The sequence below is a fragment of the Diuraphis noxia genome, unplaced genomic scaffold, assembly GCF_037042655.1.
Source record: "Diuraphis noxia isolate RWA-SAM2 unplaced genomic scaffold, SU_Dnox_SAM2 contig0002, whole genome shotgun sequence".
In the NCBI taxonomy this organism is placed as follows: domain Eukaryota; kingdom Metazoa; phylum Arthropoda; class Insecta; order Hemiptera; family Aphididae; genus Diuraphis; species Diuraphis noxia.
This window is the reverse complement of record NW_028301712.1, coordinates 40,119,054-40,145,951: the sequence shown is the minus strand read 5'-3', so window position 1 is coordinate 40,145,951 and position 26,898 is coordinate 40,119,054. Positions and strand designations below refer to the sequence as shown.

At 28.0% G+C, this 26,898-nt stretch overlaps 1 protein-coding gene and 1 long non-coding RNA gene across 8 annotated transcripts in view; one reads left to right on the top strand and one right to left on the bottom strand.

Annotated features, from left to right (window-relative positions):
• Positions 1 to 26,898, top strand: part of LOC107164943 (uncharacterized) — a 201,504-nt gene that overhangs the window by 147,971 nt on the left and 26,635 nt on the right. The gene's annotated exons all lie outside the window — the stretch shown is intronic.
• Positions 7 to 25,621, bottom strand: LOC149058447 (uncharacterized). 2 transcript variants are annotated; one of them, XR_016190376.1, is made up of 3 exons: positions 25,189 to 25,621; positions 2,658 to 2,763; positions 7 to 242 (listed from the first exon to the last, which is right to left on the bottom strand). It is a non-coding gene; the product is annotated as an uncharacterized LOC149058447 (long non-coding RNA). The 2 variants fall into 2 exon arrangements; XR_016190375.1 differs by lacking the exon at positions 2,658 to 2,763.

Genomic DNA, 26,898 nt, shown 5'->3' with positions numbered 1-26,898 from the left:
GTATCTTTAAGCAGCATGATACAACAACTTTTTTCGAGGAGTTAAATGTTTAACTCTGGAGATGCTTATTTCTATCAATGTACCTTTTGCTTCATTTGAAAACTCATTGGTATTGAATGATTCTTGAAGAAGACTGGGTGTTAGCAACGTTATGTCATCATTTGGAGTAATGTTCATGTCAATTGTTGAGTTTAACAGCTCTAAACTCTGTTCAATTGACATGTCAATGACGTTGCAAGAAACTGAAACAAAATAATTTATACTTGAATATTACTACTCAAACCTAACTATTAAATTATTCTTAACACAATTATTAACAGCATGATATGCATTTTAAAATAACAAAAAAAGTTCAGAAGTAAATTAATAATAGGTTCTGATACTTAGGTATATTATTACTCGTATTATTATAAAAGGTTTATGTTATTACCATCAGATTGATTCATATCGGTTCATAGAAATAACTGGATCAGTAGTAGGTATATAGTAGGTATACTCATCAAAAAATACAATTTTATTTTACAGCTTATTAACTACATTAAAAACTAGTTTTTCATAACTAGTAAGCAAGAATTATTGCATCAGATCATTTCAATTTTTTGTTAGAACAAACATATCAATATAAATTAATATCTTAAAATTCAAAATACTATGCATGCACTCATGTAGTTAAATCTATAATCTACTTATACTATCTTCCACAAAGAACTCAATAATATCATAAACTATATTATTATATAATCAAATCACGATTAGTAATCAATCATGTTAAGCAGCTTTACATTAATTTGAATTACACTTACTCATTTAATTAATAATTTATGGTTAGGATAATACAATTAGCTGCAAATCTCTTCTTATTTATTTAGAAAAGAACATATTAAATAGCTAATTGCTAATACCCAGCTCAAAAAAAATATAAGACGAAGACAGCTTAAAATAATTGATGTGTTAACAACTTTTTAAGGAATCTTTTAGTTATATTTTAGATTCTGAGCGGAGCGATGAATGTATTGATTTTACCATGATGTGTGTGTTTTTTTTTTTTTTTTTTTGTCTGTCATCACGTTTTGGGGCAGTAAAAATGCTTCGATTTTTGACTTCAGTACCTCGTTCGATCAGAAAGTGAATCTAGTTGGTACTTTGGGGGGTCAAAAGTAAAAAATTCTTAATACTTTTCCAAATAATTGAGAAAAACAAACTAAAAATTAAGGGAAAAACGGAAAATTTTACGCACACTCATTTTTCGACAAAATCGATTTTGGTTTTTGATGTAACTTTAAAACAAATGACCATAGATACATGAAACTTTCACCTTATGTTTATATAAGTATATTCTATCCACCATGCAATTTTCAAAAAATTTCGACTTAAGTTGAACTATTCATAGGCATTTCAAATTTTCGATCATTATTAGTTTTTTTTAAATTAATATCGATAAAAATTTATTTGTTAGGCAGAAAAGCTTGAAAATTTAGTAAAAGGCTTTTAACATATTGTTACAATAGCAGTTGAAAAATAAAATAAATTCATAGTCACAATTTTTTTTTATAAGCATTCAAAGTTTGAATTTTGACAAAATACGTAAAAATCACGAAAATTCACAAATTATTTTAAGCTAGAAATTCATAAAAGTTTTTCTTTTTAATTCTAAGATTTGAAAATTTAATACAAGGCTCCTAACATATTTTTACAATAGAAGTTGAAAAATAAAATAAATACATAGTCACCATTTTTTTTTATAAGCATTCAAAGTATGAATTTTTACAACATATTATGTAAAAATCACGAAAATTCGTAAATTATTTTATGCTAGAAATTCATAAAAAATTTTCCTTTTATATCTAAGATTTTAAAATTTAATACAAGGCTCATTTTATATTTTTACAATAGCAATTGAAAAATAAAAGAAATGCGTAGTCACAATTTTTTTTTTACAAGCATTCAAAGTTTGAATTTTGACAACATATGTAAAAATCACGAAAATTCGCAAATTATTTCAAACTAGAAATTCATAAAAAATTTTCTTTTTAAATCTAAGATTTGAAATTTTTTAATAATCTATAATATATCCTAGACAGATAAACCGTCTTCGCTCAGAATCGTTTTTTGTATACAATTATATAATATCATTGGATTCAAATTTAATTCCATCCATTACAGTAACCCACTTGTAACCTACTGTACAGCAGAGCGACATTCACGACTTACCCGCTTTTTTTATAATTAACAGTTATTATTTCTATAGAAAAAAAAAACAATTAGGTATCTATAATAATAATAACATAAAGAATCGGCATTTCCAGGTTATCTCGACTACCTTATTTTTTAATTAATAACTCAAGTTATTTACATTTATTAGGTACTCATAATAAATTATATATGTATAATTGTAAAAAAAAAATATACTTTATTAATAACAACTTTACAACAGTTAAAGATAGTATCACAGATTATATTAAAATTTAAATTTTATATAATCTGTGATAGTATTGAGAGTATTTCGTTAGTCAACATAACCCAGACATACCAACAAATCTATGATTATATTACTGTCACAGTGTCATTCATTGTGTATTAAACATTACAATAATAATTAATCTTGCAAAAAAACATTTAAATATTTAGAATATTAGAATATAAGAATAATGTTTTACCTGGAAGATTTAGAGTAGGAATAGAACCATTAATAAGTTTTTTAAAACCTGGGCTCCAACAGTTGGCGTCAAAGTGTTTTTCACAAATGATGTAAGAATTGAATATCTGTAACGCCGATTTGTTCAATAAATTATTGTTTCCAGATTTTTGGACCCATACACCACAAGTCTCTTCGTTCTTAAGAAAACGATGTGGTATGATGTGTTTATCGGTGTATTTTGTATCATATCCAACGACAACACAAAATTGTTGGAAGGCATATCTATTTATTATTATTTTGAAAAAAACTACTAATAAATAAACAAACGATCACTGAGTAATGTAAAACAGAGTAGGCGAAACGATATGATTGAAAGACAAGAGAAAAAAAGTCACAAAAACTGCGTGTCGCAAAGTCGATGTTATTCACGTGACAGAGCAGACAAACGCGCGTAGCTGTTATTTACAAACACAAAATTATTAGATGACGTATTCGTGTAAAATAAAGTGTCGCCATATAAAGGGAATATTAGATTTTAGATTGTGAGCGGAACGATGAATGTATTGATTTTACCATGATGTGTGTTGTTTTTTTGTGTGTCTATCATCACGTTATGGCCTATGTGGCAGTAAAAGTGCTTCGATTTTTGACTTCAGTACCTCGTTCGATCAGAAAATGAATCTAGTTGGTACTTTGGGGGGTCAAAAGTAAAAAATTAGTAAAAAGTAAAAACAAACTAAAAATTAAGGGAAAAACGGGAAATTTTACGCACAATCAGTTTTCGACAAAATCGATTTTGGTTTTTGATGTAACATTAAAACAAATGACCACAATGATAGATACATGCGATTTTCACCGAATGTTTATATAAGTATATATTCTATCCACCATGTAATTTTCAGAAATGTTCGACTTAAGTTGAACTATTCATAGGTATTTGCAATTTTCGATCATTATTAGTTTTTTTTAAATTAATATCGATAAACATTTATTTGTTAAGGCAGAAAAGCTTGAAAATTTAATACAAGGCTCTTAACATATTGTTACAATAGCAGATGAAAAATAAAAGAAATTCATAGTCACCATTTTTTTTATAAGCATTCAAAGTTTGAATTTTGACAAAATACGTAAAAATCAAAAAAATTCACAAATTATTTTAAGTTAGAAATTCATAACAAATTTTCTTTTTAATAACAGACTCCTTACAAGTTTTTCAATCTTTATCACAAATAAAAATTCCACCAGAAATTAAAATTAGATTTTTATGAGCATTTTAAATTTAAATTTTTACAACATTGGATTTTCGCTGGATTTCACATTTAGCGATTTTCTTATTTTGGTGTAACTCTAAAGCAAATTACCGCAGATACCTTAAATTTACACAGAATGTTTATATAGGCATTTTATATATTTGATAAAATTTTCAAAATATTTTGATTTGGTTTGAGCTGTTTACTGACATTTTAATTTTTCAACTTTTTTAGTTTTTTTTTTCTATAAATATCGATAAAAATTTATTTGTTGAGTAGAAAAGCTTGAAAATTTAATACAAGGTTCCTAACATATTTTTACAATAGCAGTTGAAAAATAAAAGAAATATATAGTCACAATTTTTGTTTATAAGCATTTAAAGTTAAAATTTTGACTAAATACGTAAAAATTACGGCAATGTTCAAATTATCTTAGATAGAAATTCATAAAAGTTTTTCTTTTTAAATCTAAGATTTGAAAATTTAATATAAGGCTCCTAACATATTTTTACAATAGCAGTTGAAAAATAAAAGAAATGCATAGTCCTCTATGGTAGAATAAACCGTCTTCGCTCAGAATCGTTTTTCGTATACAATGATATAATATCATTGGATTCAAATTTTATTTCATCCATTACAGTAACCCACTTGTAACCTACTGTACAGCAGAGCGACATCCACTTTCCCGCTTTTTTAGTTATGTTGGTATGCCGTGGGTCTCAAACTTAGTATCAGAGTTCCCGCATAGAGTTACACCCCCCTGATTATATCGCTCTCCCATCTCGTTTCGAATGTCGCCGTATTTCCGAAAAGAGCAGGCACAATAGTAGTAAAAAATAGTAGAAAATTATGTTCACTACCATTCCATCTCTCCTTTTGCATTCGTGTACAATACAATCGAAAATTACAATAAAAAATTTAATTCTCACATTTAGAATATAAAATTAATATTATAACCATGCAACCGTTGTTTTAATTAATGTATACGCTTTTGTTCTTGTAAGTTTCCATCTTACACAATAATGATTTTATAATGCATTTATAATTCTGGGCGCAACTACTTTCGCCCAAAAACGACCTTCCCCTTTCGACCAAATACTATAAAATTTTTTCCTCTTTTCGTCTAAAAATAATTGCATTGTTTTCGCCCAACTTTCATTTTCAAAATTTTGGAAAGCACTGTCACACAGCTTTGGGCAGTTAACTCGTCAGAATTAATCAGGACGACTAATGAACGTGAGTCCTTTCATGCATTCTTTTACAAAAGTTTTTATTGTATTTCTCCATCAATTGCTACGTGGTAGCTGTTATACAAAAAGTCCAAACACTCCAAACTGATGTCTATATTTAATTAAATAGTATCAATTTACAAAATTTTCCTAAAATAGGAAAGTTAAAGAACGACAACTTAAAAACGAAGACAAAATACATCAGTACCCTAGAAGAGAGATAAGTCGATATAAATTTCTTAAATCTATATCGTTCAACTATACAAAATATTTAAATTTAAATTAAATATTTTTTATAAAACATTTTTTAACGACGTCATAAAAATTAATAACAAATACGTATTATACTGTATAATATTAATTTAATGTCCACAAACACAAAATATACTTTTGGAGAGTAATAGAAGCTGCCTCTTCGTGGCGCTCGCTGAGTTTTGCTAAATGGCTTTATTAAATTAATTTAAATAAATTCATAATTCAAAAAATTAAATTTTGAGACAGTGCTTTCCAAAATGTTGAACATGAAAATCGGGCAAAAAGAATGCAATTATTTTTAGGCGAAAGTAGGAAACTATTTTATCATATTTGGTCGAAAAGAGGACGTGGGCAAAAAGAGGAAGGCCGTTTTTGGGCGAAAGGAGTACCGCCCCCATAATACTATTATTTAAAATTGCATTTCAAACATTCATTGTTAAGAATTCAAAAGTGAATACGGACGAATTTAATTGCAACGTCCAAAAAAATTAAATAGTATCTTTCACAAATCCTTCATATTATACAGGTGAAAATAATCTGTTTTATGTATAATGCATGTAATTGAATATTTTAAATATAAACACTGAAAATGCATTTTTCCTGAAATATTTTCATATAATTAAACAAAAGATATATAATTTTCGAATTTTTTTAATATATGCTCAGAAAGTCAGAATAGGGTAAAAATTACTTAACTCAAATCTATATATAACTAATATTTATAGTAGGTATAAAACGTAATCTAGTGTAAAGCTTCTGTTTAAATAAAACCTATAATGAATTTTAAATTAATACTATAACGTAATAAAAAAAATCAAATATGCCACTAATCTAGTTATAAGTTACGTAACAACGTTACAAGTTGGTCAATGGATAAAATGTATGATATTATAATTACCTACATTGGAAAAAGATTGGATATATTATATATTGAGAATAACATAATATATATATATATCGTTGAAATAGAGGTTCTTAAACGATGTCAATTATTATAGTCCATAGGTTTTTTTATAAGCTCGTTATGCCAAAAGATAGAGTAAAAAAATAAGATAGTAACGATGATGATGGCACGTGCGGATAAAATATAAGGCTAAAAATGAAACGAGAAAAACCTTTGTATCAGCACAACTGTTTACATTAGATACATGTTGTATTAAGTATATACGTAGTCTACGTAGGCATACGAGTAGTAGAGACATTACAAGTCACAGATGTAGATGGGTGATTTAAACGTTGACCCTCGACGTAGTAACTACCTTTTCATAAATTGGATGTAGTCAAAACAACCTCAGGATCAATATTTATTGTATACGCTGACTCGTGACAGTGTTTGCAATTTTTAAAACGTGGTTTTTCCATATATAAGAGTTTAATAACAACAACAAAATGTTCTAAAAGCAAAATAATGTTTTATACTGCATTATATAATAAGATTCAAGTGGGTTTGTGGGTTTAGTAGAAGCGTGTATTATTGATATTGTGTTTTAAAAATATTCGCTTAAATAGGCACCACTCGGGTGAAAACAGATTACATCAAGTGTGAGGAGGTTTGATTGATAAGCCCGATACTTAGACTCGGTCGTGCGAATAATCGGAGATTTCAATGCGAATAAACGATGTGTCCAGTCAATTGATCGCACACAATCGATCGATCAGACCCAGTAGATTTAGTGTTTTAATTTAAAACCAAACCCAATTAAATTAATTTTAAACGATTAAACGTTTTAAGAATAATCACCAGAAACTCATATTTATATTTTAATGAACGAGCATATCATTATTATACTATCAACAATATTTAATAGCCTTCTGAAAATCATTATTTATTTCATAACACAATAATATCAGCAAATGTTTAGTAAAACAATTTTCTATAAGTAATTAAATCAATTTACAACAACATTTTACGTAATACACATTTGACAAAATAAAGGTGAAACAAACGCAAAAATTATATAGGTTTTTAGTGGCGAATCCTCGCCCCATATACGCGTGTTCCAAACCAACCGTGCCCTCCTCCCATTGTAAAAACTAACTACAGTGAAACCTCCTTTAACGGACGGAATTTTGGGAACGGTGAAATGTGTACTCACTGTATTTCCCCTCTTAATAGCGGATGACGTTTAAACGACCCAGAATGTCCGGTATTTAGAGGTTTCACTATATTAAGAGGACGTTTCACCCGCATGTGTTGTCTCCGTCTTACAAGTGCGTAACATTGCAAAAACTGTTTTGCGCGGGAAAGAACCGAGAAAGATACAGTTATAACTAAGAAACGAAATTTTCACCACATAAAAAGGAGATTTTTTTCTGTGCAATATCGTTTTTATTTTTTCGATATCACTTATACAAAAAAAATTCTTATTGTTTTATAATACATTAATTTTGCGTTTTTTAAGCACGAATAACTTTTTTTGTAGTTCTGATATCGAAAAAATAAAAACGATATTGCACAGACAAAATTCTCCTTTTTATGTGATGAAAATTTCATTTCTTAGTTATAACTGTATCATTCTCGGTTCTTTTCCGCGCGAAACAGTTTTTGCAATGTTACGCACTTGTAAGACGGAGACAACACATGCGGGTGAAACGTCCTCTTAAGTTATTATGGTTGAAACAGTTATTAGTTATTAGCAGGATTTATATGCAACAACATGTTTTTTTTGCGACTTTTGATTATTGATTTTGTAACGGAGCTGCCGTTGGCGAATCTCCGCCACATAATAAATGTTAACTCTGTTTATTGTTATGGTAATCACACATGTTTATTATTATGTTTTCTGTAATACATTATTTGGGAAAGCGATTCACGTTCATTGTCCCGTGTTGAATGGGCGATGGGCTCGAGATCACTTTGACATTGTGGAGGAATGGTTTCTATAATTGATGTACAAGTCGGGTAGGTACGGGTGGTCACGTCCGGTCCGCTCAGACAAGTGGCGTTGGCTCGTGAACCCGTACGGAAAGCGTGGTCTAAGCAGTCGCGCTCGGGGGGAGGGGGGGGACTGATTTATTAAGGACTATTTTGGTTCTCCCACGTCTTCTGTGTAGCTGGGACTGATCTTGTAGGCGTTGAAGTTGGTCGTGGGTGCATTTAATATTGTTGTGCGGTGTCTCGTCGATTCCGTCGTTTGGTGGCTTGGTAGTCTTTTGTGGTTGGTTGTTAATCTCCACTATCGGCTAGTGCTCTCCGTCAGCTGGCCGGCGATCTTCGTTGGCGGCTATAGTAATGTTCTCCTTTATTCCAATAACGGCAACAGTGAGCTTACGTGCAAATGTTGACGTTTGGAAGTTTGGAAAAGGACCGGTTATCGGTCGGTCGGACGCACCCATATTTATACGCGTCTACCGACCCAGGCGTACTCCTGATTGGTTGTTGTGTTGCATTTGACGAGTGAACCTAACATCGATTGCTGAATTGATTGGTATTGACCGTGTCATTTTTACTCGGCAAATTTCCGTAAAATAGTAGTGTAAAATAAATCTGTTTGTGGATGTTCTAGATAGGCAAGTGAGTTGTCTATGCTTGCCTATTGCTATCGATTTGTTGGCCGTGAGAACGGCCTTTTTAGTTGTTCTATGGTACTTGCGCTTTGTGCCGTATCAATTTTGTCAGTAATGTCCACGAATCACCTCATGATGTGATAAATGGTAATGTTTTTATTTTGCATATTTTGAATAAAATGCATATTAATGCATATATTGTATAAAATTAATATTATTGCATATTTTGATTATACGAATGCGAAATATGCATGTTTTATAGTATATTTTGTAATTAATATTTATAATTTAATATTCATATTTCATATTTAATTCTAGCTCTGCTGATTAAAATATAAAACTTGGTTTTTTTGTCAAACACAAATTTTATTTTTATAAATACAATCCTATGGTACAATAGGTATGCGATAAAAGATTGAATAGTTTTACGGAGAAAGATAAACACAATTAATAAAAGTATGTTGGTAAATATAAAATCTAAGATAGAAATTAAAATGCATATTTTTGCATATTTTGGTAAATAAAATGCATGTTTTACAATTTTTTATTGCATACAAATCCTAGCCCTGGTTATTAGTAACAAATCAATTTATGCCAATAGTGATATTGGACCACTTTTAAATTATACTTCGTGGGATTTAAATATACAGGGTGATTGATTTATCAAACAACACTCATTATTTCAAAATATTTTTTTACATGGTTTCAAGTTGTTAAAAAATCAAAGTTTTTATTAAAAAATTATATTTTTAAATATTTTTTTATCCATATCATTTTTTATGTTTTTTACTTTTTTGAATGACAACATAGAGTTTTAATTTCATATTTCAAAGCAGAATATTTTTCTAAATATTTTAATGTATAAAAATCGAATTTGGGGCTAGTAGTTTATGAGTTATAAGTATTTAAATTTTAGATTGGCAGAGTGGAGTGGTACGGGGTTACCCCGCAAAATGTTTGTCCACTACTCCACTTGTCAAAACTTTAAATACTTATAACTCATAAACTACTAGCCCCAAATTCGATTTCTATGTATCAAAATACTTAGAAAAATATTCTGCTTTGGAATATGAAATTAAAACTCTATGTTGTCATTCAAAAAAGTAAAAAATTAAAAATTATAAGGATAAAAAATATTTAAAAATATTTTTTTTAATAAAAACATTGGTTTTTTAACAATTTGAAACCATGTAAAAAAATCAATACTTTTTGAAATAATGAGTGTTTTATGATAAATCAATCATCCTGTATTTTTAATGTTTAATTTAAATTTTATGTAAATATCGTTAAAACACATACACTTTCAAGAACCTAATTTTGTTACAGTAAGTACATAATTTGGTTCCAAATGTCGTAATGTGCGCACGTCTGTGCATTAGCAGTATGCTCGCTGCTCTCTTTATCTAATCGTAACCCTCCTTTACTGCTTCGTCTATAATAATAATCAAGTTATTATGTCACCTCAACCTAGCGTGGTTTCTTCCAAAAATACAAACAAAAGAAATCTCTCTGCTTCTTCCCTTTCGCCAAAGGCAGAATAACAGAAAACCAAATTATTCACAAGGCCAAACCGATTCTCCGTTTTCTCTAAGTGCGACGACGTCGACGCGAACACATCTACAATCAACGTTCACATCTGCAACAGCGATGACAAAATAAAGGTACCACCTGTTTACATTAAAAATATGGTTACATTAATAACATATCCACCTTCATCTCTAGTCTTTTGACAAAACTTGACTCTACAAATTTTATTTGTAAATCCACGCCCTCCTATCTTATCGTCCGCACTAATTTTGTTGAACATTACAATCAGTTATTAACGCATTTAGAGAAGAATGATTATAGTTATCATTCATATCAGCCAGATTCTATGCACCAGCTACGCGTAGTTATTCGAAATCTCCACCTAACTACTACACTCGAAGACATCATCGCTAGCCTTTCAGAATTGGGCCATCACGTCACCAACATACACAACATTAAGCGATTTTTGGACAAAACGCCCTTGCCACTTTTCTTTGTTGATATCCAAAAAGCCACCAACAATTTTATTCAAGATTGAGTTTCTTCTCAACTCAAAAATTATTGTTGAAAAACCATATCTACCAAAAAGCTAACCACAGTGTTATACATGCCAGTCTTACGGTCATATTCGAAAATATTGTGATCATGATCCTCGTTGTGTAAAATGTGGAGAAAAACACGTCTCAGGTTCCTGTACCAAGCCACGTGACTCTCCAGCCAAATGTGCCCTATGAAATGGCAGCCACACTGCCAACTATAAAAGTTGCCCCGATTACAAAAAACTTAAACGTGTTACTTCTCCAATTAGGCGAGATCCTCCCATACTTACTCCTTCATCAAAAAAACAATACCACCAAAATCTCTTTTGCTACCAATCAGCATTCTTATGCTCCAGCCACCTCCTCTGGTCAAAGCTATTCTAAGCTTCCTTCAAGTATTGAAACTTTATTATCCTCCTTCATCTCCGAAATTTTTAATATCATAAAACCCCTCCTCTCCCTCCTTACTTCACTTCTAAATAAGTCTCAATTATCAACAATTTAAATTAATCAAATCACGTTATACCTCTTTACTTGATATCTATTCATTACCTGTCTTTTAAATATTAATTATCATATACTCTGTACATTCATACATTCATACATTCATATCTTATATTTATATTTATATATAAACCTTAATGTCATTCTATGTTCAAACTATCAATTTATTGTATATTATGCTATTTAATACTCTATATCTTTGTTTTGTTTTCGGCTATAATTTTATTTTATAATCGTTACATAATTGCTATTGTTGTATAATTGTTGTATAATTGTTGTATAATTGTTGAGCTATAATAGTTATTCTAGAATCTAATAAAAATAAAAATAAAAAAAGCACATAATTTAACTATGCTCAGTTAAATATTTTCATTGACGTACAAGCTGCAGAGAATGTCTAGGTACTTATGTATATATTATGTGTTATTCATGAAAAAAGTAATCTCGAGAGAAATGTGTATATAAATTGTTATTGGTATCTATACAGGTGAACATAATATGTACAATAATAATGATCATGGTACTAAATATTATTATTATACCTACCCTATACTATACCTAATTATTTACCATCGGTTACGGATAAACAATAGTCTTGTTTGTGGGGTTGGGGGTAGAGAGCGCATAAACCCTCATCGTAATACTATTCCGGTTATAGTAAAACTAAATTTACCACCCACCGTATCATTACCTGAGTTACGTACTAAGAATCTCTGAAATAAAATTTGATTATATCGCTTCAACAATATAACGGTAAGATTTCCATGTGAAAAAAAAACAACAACAAATAATACCAAAGGGGCGAAAAAAGGATAGCGAGAACCTTTTTTCATTCCTCTGTCGTATCATCATCCCGTTTTGATCCGCCTTATCAGATGATGCCGGTCCGATAGAGAAGTTTTATCGAATAAAATACTCAAATATTCAGAGAGGTAGTATAATACGAGCGGGTTGGTAAAAAATTCACAAAGTGTGTATGCGGACAGTGTTTCCCCATTATCTCATGTCCTCGTCCCAGCGGAGTATTTGCACATTTTGAAGCAACCCACATTAACAAGTTATGTATATCCGACAACAGCCGGTAATTTTTCAGCGAATTAAATACCTCCCGTAACATATCTCATTTAAATCCAGAAACACTGTTGGTTTAAAGAAAAAAAACTATACCTACCTATTACAACAATTATAGTTAGTTAAAAAAATGTTTACTTTTTATTTTAGTTTTACTACTGTGTGTAGAAAAGAATTTCTTTTTTTTTGAATTTAAAATGTACCTTTAAAATGTACCTTTAACAATATATTTTAATGTACCTACCTATCGGCCAAATGTACAATAAATTTGAGTTTAAAGAATTATAGCTTATTCGATGAGTACAATAATTTGTTGATCCTTTCACATCGATAAAAAAAACCAAAGCGATAAAATACAACTAACGAGAATTTACGTGACTTTCTTGAGCCATACAGTTAAGTTTATTTTCATCAAAGCTTTTTTATTGTGTAGTAACACTTAAAATGTCAACCTAATATTTCACCAGTAAATAAAATGATATAAGTGGTTTACACGAACTATTAGCTAAAATCTCTATTTACAAAATTACAGCTATTACCTTCTATACTTTTCATTTTTTTTAAACTATATAATACACATTTTTTATTACGATTAGAATTTAATTTCTAAAAATAAGTTAATACACATACAATCATCTATAAATGTGTTTTATTTTATGTATAATCCAATATAATTATAACAGACTATTATATAGGTAAATACTTTTATTGATTAAAGTTGATTAAAGTTAAATGCTGTGATGCTGAACCGTATATTCAGGTGTTGTCATCACGATACATATTTTTTAGGAGGGTGTTGATGGTACCTATAAGCTAGTATCAATAGGTAATTATCAATTTTCGACTTTAAGATGATAAATTGATAAATATACTCAATCAGAGTATTGGAATATCTTGTAATGTTTTAAAGTATAAATCATTTTATTTCTTATTATTTATTATTTGCATTTTTATGATTCTATTTTTTATTGGATCAATATTAAATCACATTTAAAAAATAAAAATAATAATTTCAAAATAAAATAAAATATGTTCAAAAAATATGACTGGAAATCAAAAAAATAGGGCGAAACATGTTTATAGGCGCATTATCAGAAATTTGTCTGAAAACTGTTTCGCCGCAAAACTAATAGTTTTTAGGCTTACGTTTTTTAACGACTATGGATGTGGTATAGAAGATATTATTGGAAAGTTAAAGCCTACAGCAGCACCCGATGTAACAAACTTTGCTGATTACATATTTGAAAATTATATATCTTAAGATTTACAATCCCCACCTCTTTAAGAAACAACTTCAAACCCTTGAACAACAGCTAAAAGCCTTGAATCTTTCCATTTAAATTATTACTCGTAATATAAATTTTATAAAAGCATCGAAATCATCAATGTTTTTATTGATGAGTTTATAGAATTACGATCAGTAACCGGTTTAAAAATTAAAGCATTTTAAAAAAAAAATAATTCTGCACCACAATGTAGAGAACATACAATTAAATTGATATAAATATATTTAAACACCTATCTAAAACAACCAGAACAAAAAATGTTTAATAAAAATATATAATATGTATATCTATCATATAAAATATCACTTATAATCTCAACTCACTAGTGCAAATAACATTTTTTTTTTTTAGTTATATACTTTTTTTTTATTATTATTAATAAAATAACATTTACAATCTGTACATAATAAAATACAATAAGCAAATATGTTTACAATTATAATAGTGACTTTGGATACATGAGAAGGGAAGCTATCCAGTGATAGGACCCTTTTGAGTTGAGACGTTTAGGACATTGAGTGGTGTTTCAGTTTAGGAGGTCGCGACACCAACGTCTTTTGAGGCGACGAGGGGGTTACCTGGAATTGTGGCTGAGTGTTGATTTGCAATCAGAGGATTTGGATGATGAAGTAATTTGGAATGAAACTTTTTGTAGTGGGTTTTAACTAAGTTCTCAACTGTTTCAATGTTTAAGTTTTTCATGTAGGATGTGGTTAGAAACAAACCAAGGAGCTGACGTTATTGTGCGGAGGGAAATGGATTGAAATGCTTCGGTTGTTTTAATTTGGGTTGGTTTTGCACAACCCCATATTTGGGCTCCATGAGACTAGATTGGTTTTAACAATGATTTGTAAATTTTTATTTTATTATGGATTGGGAGTTTGGATTTTAACATAGGACGTAGTAAGTGAGATCTTGAATTGAGAGACTTTCTTTTGGATTTAAGGTGAGGACCCCAAGTTAGTCTTTTGTCTAAAACTATCCCTAGGTATTTTATTTGAGCCAAGGAGGGGATGAGAACTCCCTGAAATAAGATAAAAGGTGTATTTTTTTTATTGAGGGTAAAAGAGACAAGAATGGATTTATCGGCATTGATTTTAATTTTCCAATCGGAGGAACCATTTATCAATAAGGTCAAGGTGGAGTTGAAGAGCATTGAATGCTTCTTCTGAGCTATTATTTGGGGATAAGATGGAGGTATCATCGGCGTAGGTGGCTAAGAGCGTGTTTTGAGTTGTGGGGATATCTGATGTGAAGATGTTGTATAGGTCAATAGGTAGAATGAACCTTTGCGTTAGTGTAGTGTATTGTTCAAATAAATTAAAATTAAATTATGTAGGACTACAATGGTTTGATTATACACAAAGAAGTATTATTGTTTATTATAATTTCATTTAAATTATACGAAAAAAAAAATTATTTATGTTTTTTGAATTCATCAATTTAATATAGAAATACATGGTACATGTTTATCTAAATTTCATCATTGACGAAGAAATATATAAAATAAATAATATTATATTATAAATAAATATATGGATTAACAGCGCTTTGTTTAGCTATGGGTATTGTGTAAAATCATAAAAACTAATTTTTTAGTGTTATTATTACATAATCAACTATTATAAAAATTTGAATATCTACTAAACTAATAGATATTAGATACTATTAAAATCCAAAAAAATATAATTAATATATTTTAATAATATTTATCATAATTATTTTAATTTACGTAGATTTATTACATAATATTAATAATGTTTGGGTAACTATCACAGAAATTATACGTGTTGGTACTAATTTTATTACACAGTATTCTACCTGCTGCATAATAATTATTTTGATATATAAGTATTACACGTAAATAATATATACATATACAAACAAAATAAACCTTTTGTTCTGAAACGTTATAAAATCTTCCCCCTTAAAATGTAATTTACTGTACAGATGACAAACAAAAGCCACTCGCAAACGATAAATTAAAATATTGTATTTACTACCTGAACATTTCTAGGAACTCGTCTGGAGAACATTTAATGGTTTTGAATAATTATGAATATTTCTATGAAGAAAAAAAATTAATGATAAATGACTAATTGTAATTGCAAACTGGTATGCGTATCTAGTTGTAATATTATTGTTGTAACTAACCGACCGTTTTTTTTCTTATGGTACCAAGGACCGAAGGAAGAACTATGTTGCCAATACTTCTCCTCCGGCCACCAACTGACTATTTGATAGCGACTTATTTGATATTTCTGAGAACCTAATCTAACTGTATTTAAATTTGTTTTACTATGAAATATATTAATAAACTATTTTCTTTTATATCATAATGTAGCAATTCATTATTAAAATAAATAAATAAAATTTAAGTTTATTTTGTTTTTTCTTAAAAAACACACATATATTATATACATTATAATATTACTAAAATTTGAAAAAAAAATTTTATTTTAAAATTATGATTATTCAACTTCGGTTTTTTTAAAACCGTATCAGTTTAAATTGTACTCATTTCTACTTAAAGTTATATAATATTATAGGTAAATTATATTTTAAGCTTTGCTTTAGTTGAAATGTCGAATTCAATCAGATTTTCTATATTACAAAAATGTTTTACTTTCAAATTAGGTATCTGAACCTTTGGCAATTATCACTTGAACTTAATTTAAACTTTTTTTTAATTGAACTATCAAAAATCTTACAAAATAGTTATATTGAAAGTGTATTCACTTCCGAAGAAAATAATTATTTTAAATATTACAAAAAAAATTGTTTTAAAAATTATTGTGATAAATTTTAGACTGTTGCATAAATTATTTTTGTAAGAAACCATATTTATTGTGAAAAAAAGATTTATATGGAATACATATACAAGTATTTTGGTACATACGTACTGTTTACTTTTTTTTAAATTTTAACTTCAAAAACATTGGTTTTTAGTTTTTATTGTACATACCTACATTTGATGGAATATTAAATAAAACAAGCTATTTTTATATCCCATTTAATTTATTTAATTAGAGCTTAGATACTTTTTATACGTTTCTTTATGAAATATCACTTTTTGTTCCGTTGTATTTACTTTAAAATATTTACTGTTGAACTACATTCTTTATAATAAAAACTGCAAAAATTTTAAATATATAAAAACAACCATGAAAAAAGTACCAATAGCTGATAACTAAATACTTTTTTACTGTCTAATATTAACTACATAACCTGGAGTTGTATAAAAATAAAAACCAGTTTATACGCTTAGCGGCTTAGCTGCATAGTAGGTACCGAATGTAATATTATTGTAACGAATGTATTAAATTTGTTAATGTAAAAATGTTAATGATAAATCATTAAAAATGAAAAATGATTCTGAGCGAAGACTTTATATATTTCTAAGGATATTAAATTCTGAGTGGAGCGATGAATGTATTGGTTTTAGAATTATGTTATTATTTCTTTTTTTATTTTTTATTCTGTAAACACTTTTTCTCCCTCTAAACTTGCTCAAAAGTATCAAGTATAGCATCTTTTGTGAAAGGTAATGTTCTTGAATCGATACTTTGAACAAGTTATTTTTCGATTTTCGAAATGGTACTTGAAATAAAAGCGGTTAAAGAAGAAAAACGTACGATTTCACGATTTTATAATATTAAATAATTACGGACGACGTTTTTTTTTTTTAAATTATAACAATATAATTAATATAGTATAATATATTCTAGACTGATAAACCGTCTCCACTCATTTTTTATATACATGCAATGATATTAGTCATATTACATCATTGAATTCAAATTTAATACCATCCATTACAGTAATCCACGTGTAACCTACTGTACTGCAAAGCGACATCCACTTACCCGTTTTTTTTTTTTTTTTTTTTAAATTCATTTATCTATAATAAATACGGTAGGTTGAACTAATTTTTGCAAAAACAAATCACATATATATAGTAATATAGTAATTACTATTGGAATATTACTAACTGATAACTTTCCAGAAACCAACCTTAAGGTTGAAAAGAATTTTTACTACACTAAACACACACACATTCACATTTTATGTTTGTTCATAGACATTAGACATCATAGTGCAATGCATTAATGAAAACACCTTTTGTTTCTTATTATTCCTTTGTATCTCCATTTACCATTGCATTAGTCTTTTACCTTAGAAATAATAATCAAAATTAGCTGCACATTTTTTTCTACGGAACATTTTTAATGTAGATACCTACACTAAATGTTAAACGTGTACCTATTCATTTGAACTAAATTCATATACTTTGAATGTAAAAACTAATTTATTCTTTTTATAAAATTATAAAGGCGTAGACTTTTCAAAATCTCCATAACTTTGAATCAAGAGCGACGTTTTATAAGTAATAGATTCCAGTATGAATTTAAAAATAGAAAACTCCAGAGTTGTCCATACCGTATTGAACTAAAAAAGAAATGCACATTGTACATTATCTACATTAATCTACTTTACTACAATATTATATTTATTATGGTATGGCGTAATCTATTTAACTTACATCCGACACAATATATAAGTTACTTACTATCTATTATTATTATTTAGTTATCAACCACGCTTCTCCCGATATATCTTGATCTTGAAAGGAACCAGATATAAGTGAATATTTTATTCAACTCAATAAAACATTGAAGTTTATTGCTATGCCATATCGTCTAAACACTCGTGTGCCAAATGCCAAAAAATGTTCATCGATTGTTCATGGTACAACAATAAGACGTACACAAGAGGAAATATAATAATTGGTTTCCTTTCATCTTTTTTTCATCCTAGATAATAAAAAAAACCCATTTTGTGGTAAAGATTGAATACGTTTTTTTTCTACGACCTAACAAGCGGAATGCCATACAATTTTTACACCGGTATTTATTGTTTAGCGACGACAATTCAACGATATGTTAGCCTTTCCCAGTGCCTGTCAAATCCAGAAGAGATTTATATTCCCTGACCTAAGCAGGCCAATCACTTAAAGCGCTGTTCAACAATGCATAAGGGAGAAGGAGTGAAAAGTTAACAATTAATTCGATATCTGGAGCAAATTCTAAAGTTGAAAAACACTGTATATTTTGTGTAATGGAAAGCTTTCCATTGTAATCATTCGACGGCACCCTTTTCATCGTCTAGAACTTGCATCAATATGAAAAAAATACAAATTAATTTTACACGGCTAATCAGATTCGTTTCATCATTCACTCATCATTCGTCAGTCTCATTCATAAAAAAAAAATTATAATTACCACAAATTTCATCGATTTTATAATCATATTTCTCGAGCTTTTATTCTACATCGATAACTTCATATAAATTATTAGTAGAATATGCTCATCTCTCATCTAATTTGCATAACTACGTACTGAACTAGTATGTCATTTAAATATATGAATCAAACAAAAAAATATTCGATCAATTAACTTTAATCATAATTTGTAATTAATTTCTAACAGTAATTTTAACTCAAAAAATTTTCTTAAGATATAACTTCCTATTTAATTGTTATATAAATATAACATTAATTAACAGAATAATTTTCATATTATGAGATAATGGAATTTCTTTAATTTTCTACATTTTAACAAATGCGTATTGTAATCAGTGCCAATTCACAAACTACCCTTTTTTATTATTCATCAGAAACTTACAATCTGTATTTACAAAACACAATAAGTAATTTTGATGACTTGTACAAGTTGTACACACACACACACACACACACACACACTCACATATAACAGAAGATAACCTTGATGAGGGAGGCTATCCGTTGATAGAACTCTTCAGAACTTTAATTTAATTTAAAGAATATGTGTGTATAGGGTTAACAATTAAAAATGTATGTACCGTATTTTGCTCTAATGCTCTAAAAATAGTTACATTGCTCCATACTCATTTTCGTATATCATGTTTCACACTGATAGTAACTACAATAGGAAGAATATTTAAACTAGAATGACTAACCCTTTATTATTTGGTGTTCACTATTCAAATGTAATCGTATATTGGAATAGTTTTAGGTACACCTGCTACCAGCAATGAGAACACGATGCCTTCATAGCTGTTAATGGACTTTAATTTATTTCACGTGTAAGAAAAATAAGCGATATCCCATTATGTCAGTTAAATAAGTGAAATCAAATAAAATATAACACTATAATAGTTATACAACATTACAAAATTGAATCGATATATAACAAACGAAATAAAACACTGGTTACCTACTAAAACATTAATGCAGTTTAATTCAATTTCAATGCTTAACATACAATCCGTTTCAAACGACTTTTAATTTTTTAACTAGATTAAAAGCTTTGAGTAGGCATACTTGGTATTCACGTGGTATCACAACTTATAAGTTTTTTTTACTTAGAAAATGTTTTCAATTTAAGTGCTGTTTTTTCAACAGTGTTGTTTTGATTTTATTCTTAGAATAATTTTTATATCAAAAATATATTTAAATACTGAACAATTTTATGAAAATACACCCCATCAAATCACGTTTTTATCTCATCTACAAATTAATCACTTTTATTTTGCTTTAATTAAAAAAAAAAACGTTTAATTAAAAAAATCCTAAGTAATTTTTGGTCAACTATAATACATGTAAATTAATCTAAATATACTTTAGGGATAGATAATTCGCCAGAAGGGATTTTGACTTCCTGATCTGAATTTAGTTTTCATTTTATCTTTGTTTATAAACCCATATCAAGAACTAGAGTATATGGAATTTAAAGCTTAGTACACTGCAAATCAATTGTAGCTCCTTTGAAATGTAACTTACATAATATTTAATTTACAAACGACAAACCTACAAAATAAAATTTTAATTGTAAAACAAATTCATCCTATATCTCTCTCCAAATAATTAAAACAATATTTTACCTATAATGTGAAAATATCGTTGTTTTAACAAATTTCAATATAAATCATGATTTAAATGTTAATGATTTGCAAATCAATTTAACATTCACTACCTAACTCACCTAAAGTGATGAATTAATTAAGTTTTTATTCCTTTACATGATTCAACCAATATATTTATAACTCGTATAGTTGTTTACAATATTATTTTGCATGGCGTTTTAATTACTTTAGCCCCTTTAAATCGTCTGAATTATTTTTCCTACGTGTTTATAATTTATATACAATATATTATCAACACTATCAATAATTTAATCTTATTATAAATATGTTCTTAAATTGCTCGGGTGTTTTAATATATGCATTACGTAAAACTAGTTTTAATGTTCAATACATGTTAGATAATTCTTTATTTTATTCACCAATACATATACCGACTTTATAATAAAGGTCCATGGAATATAATGACTCCTTTGCAAATATTATGGGTTGGACATCAGCTTCAGTGATAACGGTTCAATGGTGTTTTATGTGTAGCTGTATATACATATGTACCTATCCAATTAATTGAACTGACCGCAAAGTTTGAGCAAACAATAATATAATACTATGTAGGTACTATTATTTACTATAATTTAAAAATGGAATTTTTATTAACAACTAATTCATTACCAAACATAAACTGATCGAGAATAATACAGACAATAATAACGACCGCTTTTGAATATGTAAAAGGTGTGTTTGACTTATCACTGGAACTTTTTACATTATATATATCTCAGTAAATGAATTGATTATTAATTAATAATTTTTGTGTCCAAAAATAGAAACACCGGTACATACACCATATTAAACATTGATTTAAATATTAAATGTATATGTTTATAACGTTGAGTATATTGAAAATATTTTATTAAATTTTAGCAGTTTAACATTTCAATCAATAATGCTAACATTCTCACATAAAACTAATATGAACTAAAATTTCAATAAAGTTGTAAGTAAAAAAATAAGTAATCTATTAGTATAGCTAAATATCTATACTTAAATTTAAAAAAAATATATAGAAAGGTACATTTCATTCAAATTTGTGTTATTATTTTTGTAAATCGTAATATGTATACGTATATTATTTTCATACGAATAAAAAATAAATTGAAAATAAGTAATTCATTTTTATGGCATATAATATAAAAAAAAACCATTAACATATAAATTACTAGTAATACAGCTCCACATTAACATAATTTAATTATATTCTCCTTAAAAGAATTATTATAATATTTATTTATATATAAATATAATGTACACATCTCAATTTTAATTGACTTTTATTTGTTAAATTATAACATATCAAGACTTTATCGATTCATGGATATAGATAAATAAATTTAAATTAATGATAGATACGTTAATTTAAAAGATAAATATTTGTTTATAATATGTTTATGTTAAATAAAAAATGTTTTCAGGCACCTAAATGAAAATTTAAAAAATATATTAATGTAAAATACAGAAGAGATGCAAATAACACGCATCCTCAAATAGCCATAGATACTCTGATTTAAGATTTCTATGCAAAAGGCTATTGTAAAATATAATCATATAGGTATTCACAGAGGGCAATCTACATATTATTATTATCCTGAACACAGATAATATAAAATTCGAAAAAAATTAGGAAGTTCTTCTACTGTAAAATAAAATAGGTGTCGAAGACTCGAGTATACATCTTCATCGAGTACCATCACTTTAATGGATGTGTTAAAATATAAATTCAATGAGAATTTATTCCATGCGAAAATTATTCTGAACGAAGACTGCCTTCTTCGTATTTCTTAGGGATTTATTATATATATATTTATGCTACTATTAGTATTAACTTTTCTGTTGGTAATAATAGGTAGATTCCAGAATAGGTATAATTATATGAAATTTTATGTATTTCAGAAATGTCACAATAACCTTAACAGTTAAGGCGTATAAAATATAAATAAAAAAAAATAAGTAAATTTAACTAATCTTTTCCTATCAAAATATTAATAAATCACATGTCTACGTATTATTATAATAATTATCACATAATTTCTAATAATATTATTAGCATTTGAGTGCTATTAATTTGTAAATCAATACTATTGATCTATGTAAATATAAATAGCTTGAAATTCATCTAAATATTGTTAAAAATGTTTTATTTATTGTAAAAACGTTATAAAATATCCTATAACACAAAATTTCAAATGCCTACAAATAACATTTTTTGAATTTCAACAGAACGGCTAAAATCTTTCTTGTTTGCTTAAATATCCGATTCATCGCCATTCAAACTTGAAATGTAGAAAAAAAAAATTGTGAATAACATATATTTTGGAGATTTTTAATAGCTATAAAAAAAATAAACTATTATGTAAGATCTAGAATTCAATATTCAAACTTTTTAACTGAGCTTAAAATTGTTATCAAAAATGTATAGAAAAAAACAAATACAATTCAAAAATGTCTAATGCCTATAAAATAGCTTAGAATAAGTCAAATTTCCATTGTGTATAGAAAATTATAATAAAGATAATATAATATTCAAACAAGTAAAACAACCATATTACAACAACAAAAAGCATTATTGATTGTTTTTATCTCCGATAGTTTGATATAATAAAGTTGAATAACATGAATATCGTATATTATGAAAACACGACATTTATGAAACAACTAAATAAGGGTTCAGTTTTTCAAGAATTTTGTACCCGCTGTTACTAGGATATCCAAACTATATCATTATTACATAAACATAGATACAGAAAACGAAACGGCAATAACGTCTCACGTTCAAAGGGGTGTGATCGTGTTTGAATAAAAGACGCCCATGCCAGTAATTATTATTATTGTCGCTCGTCAGTCAGCGCAGGTAGCGCAGAGAATCGTTATGTACGCAGTAAAAACGGGCAAAGGGTATGGGTAAAGGGTTCGAAAATCTGTTGTACACCGATGGTTTTGTTCGCGTCCCGTCCGAATTTAAACGATTTGTTATAGTATTAAATTTAACATGGGTATTACAATAATAATCATTACAAACAAAGTCCGAATCTCGATTCACATTTCACAGGTACCGACCTATATAATATATGTATACATATTATATACTATATATATAGGGTATAGGTATAGGTACCCGAAAGCTTTTCCACTTGCGGGATTCTCGAAACGGAATTAGACTCGCGGACATCAACAGCTGCTTCCTGCTGCTTGTCATACCTGCAACTTTCGATCGTCGTCCGTGACGTCCGTTCATCTCGTCGGCCCTATCATCATGTGCTGCATATTCTTCTTCAGCCCGCCGCGCGCCGGTAGTACGAGCGTGTCCAGAAAAGTTTTTTTCTCCTACTTTTCCACCAGAAATTGTTTCGTCCTCGCGTTTATTTCATGACGCTCCATACACTACCCCTATCTTCCCACCATTATATACTACCAACAACCCAACATGAAGATGAAAGAGTTGTAAAATCATCACTACCTTCCGCTACCACAGACAACGCCACTGTGCGTGCACACATATGTCTATACCGAACTTTCTTTTCACCTAAATATTTATACTATTACTATTACCTACCTACATTATTATTATTTTACGCAGTTATAATAATATAATCGTATTAAATATGTGCTATATACATCTGAAACAATTTATTCAATATTTTTTCATATTATCATATATTACGGACCACAATGTGTGGAAATTTATAAAGTATATTTCGTAGTTTGGTACCTAAAACTTTACCTTTTATGGTGACACTGATTGTGTTCGTGTCGATTTTTATGCAATACAATAGTATATTAATATATATCAAAAAACACAGTTCCCTCTCCTTGATGACATAATAAAATATCTTTCTGACCGACGATGATTTATTGCTTTTTTTCTTATATAAAGATAGCTTGTAATAACGTATACAAAAACAGCAGACCTCTCTCCCTGTGTTTACTTTACCAAGGCGGCAAGGCATGAAGAATGTATCGTTTATTTTCAACCAAATTCAGTGTTTACTGTTTATAATATTTGTACTAGGAGAGATTGAACAACTGAGTGCACATTAAGTTAAAAGTAAATAAATCTGCATAAAGCCTACAAAAATTGAATAATGGTACTTTTACAATTCACATTCCTATTTACATTTAATATATATAAAAGCAATTTATAAGACTGCTTAATCGTATTTTGACCATCCCAAAAATGTTCTACTATCGAAGTAAACTCACCATAACAAGTCAATCATTTTTCAAATGTTTAACTCAGAATGGAAGGCATATTTAAATCACTAAACTGAAATATATCCAACATATAATTATTATTTGGTATTGTAAATTATTTTTAAAAAATTTTAATGAAATTATACATTTTTAAATACTACATCACCTGTGAATGCATTTAATAATTTTTTAGTCGTATATATTGAGTTTAACTTTTTTATGCATACATACCTAATATATATGCCTTTTGCTGCTTCTACTAAATTCCTCCATCTATCTCTGTATCGGCATCCTGCATACTTGCTGTTTCTTCCACTTGGTTTAGACTTGTATAGATTATTTTAAGTTTTCATTGATTTAAATTTGGAGTATATTATAGATGTAGTTTCAATTAAAAATTCCTATGACTGTCTTATTTATTCTATTAACGTAGTATAATAAATATGCACTATAGTACTATACTGTATACGAATACAAGATAAAGTTATACGTATTAAAAAATATTCATTATAATTTGGAAGTTTATAACTAATAACTATCATTTTAATTTTAATTGAGGCCAAAAAATAAACATTTCATTTCATTCACTAATAGTGGATTATTATAAAAAGAATTTAAAATTTTGAAATCCTAGTTTTAAGTACACACGCTATTAACCCTTTCAGTCCCCATGTACATTATAATGTACATACATTTTTATAATTGATAATTAAATAATGATAAGCGCTACGTTCGTTATCGTGTTGTCTATGAATTCGTTATAATGTGTAGAATCAGAATAAAATATAATATCTTACATAAGTGTTACCAACATTATTAAATTCAACTGCAAAAGGGAAAAAATATGATAATCATAACCTGATTATTTTTCGATATGTTTTTTTCCCTCCTGAATGTATGTGATAATTTAAAATGTTGTGCATTTTTTTTATCAATTCTTGATATATTTGTTGATGTTTTGCCACCGGTTTCGTTATTATACGTACAATATCACGGAGTTTATAGAAGGTACTATTTATGTACATTACAATGTACATTGGGACTCGTCGGCTCAACACGACCGCGCGAGGCGCGACGGACTAACGGGCGACATGAACGTCATAATGCTATTATTGCTATTAGTAGTTTGACGTTCGATTTGTTGTTATTTTCCGTCGTTACTTGTTACTATATTATTTTTATTTTAAACTTGTTTTTAATTTCAGTACTTATATAGTAAAAGATATAGTACGGCTAAAAATAATATTTGTTATAGGTATCTATAAATAATAAATATGCATTAAATAAAACATTTATATATTATTAGTTATTATTAATAGCTAGTATTACAATATAGATATCTGTTTTAAAAATATTGGATTAGATGATAAAATGATTTATTTATACGAGTACACATTATATCACAAATATTGTGGAGGAAATTACATTTTTAGATCTCAAAATAATAAAAACATAAATGTGTAGCGTTCGATTAAAGTATGTTATTTTTATACCGTTGAGTCCCAATGTACATTATAATGTACATTACGAATTCTCCGAAAATAAGTGTGCCAAAATTTTTTAATTCACAGGATCACTCATAAATACGGTAAATAAAAAGAAAATAATGAAAAAAAATTTTTTTTCCAAAAAAAAAAAAAGTCGGGACTGAAAGGGTTAATTTAAAAATAATATTGAAAGTAGTTTATTTGTTCATTAGTCAATTGTATACAAAAAATTATTATATTATTATATTATATTTGTATAAGATAAAATAAATATTTAAAAGGTTGGTATTATTTTATTTTTGCTTATCTAATATATTTTAATAATAAATATCGATTTCAATAAAATTTAACTAATAAAAATTATTCACCTATTTAAAATAATTTGTTAGAAATAGAATAGTAACATGAGCCAAAATGTTTGAAATTGTATTCAATTTCTTCAGTCTATAATTTT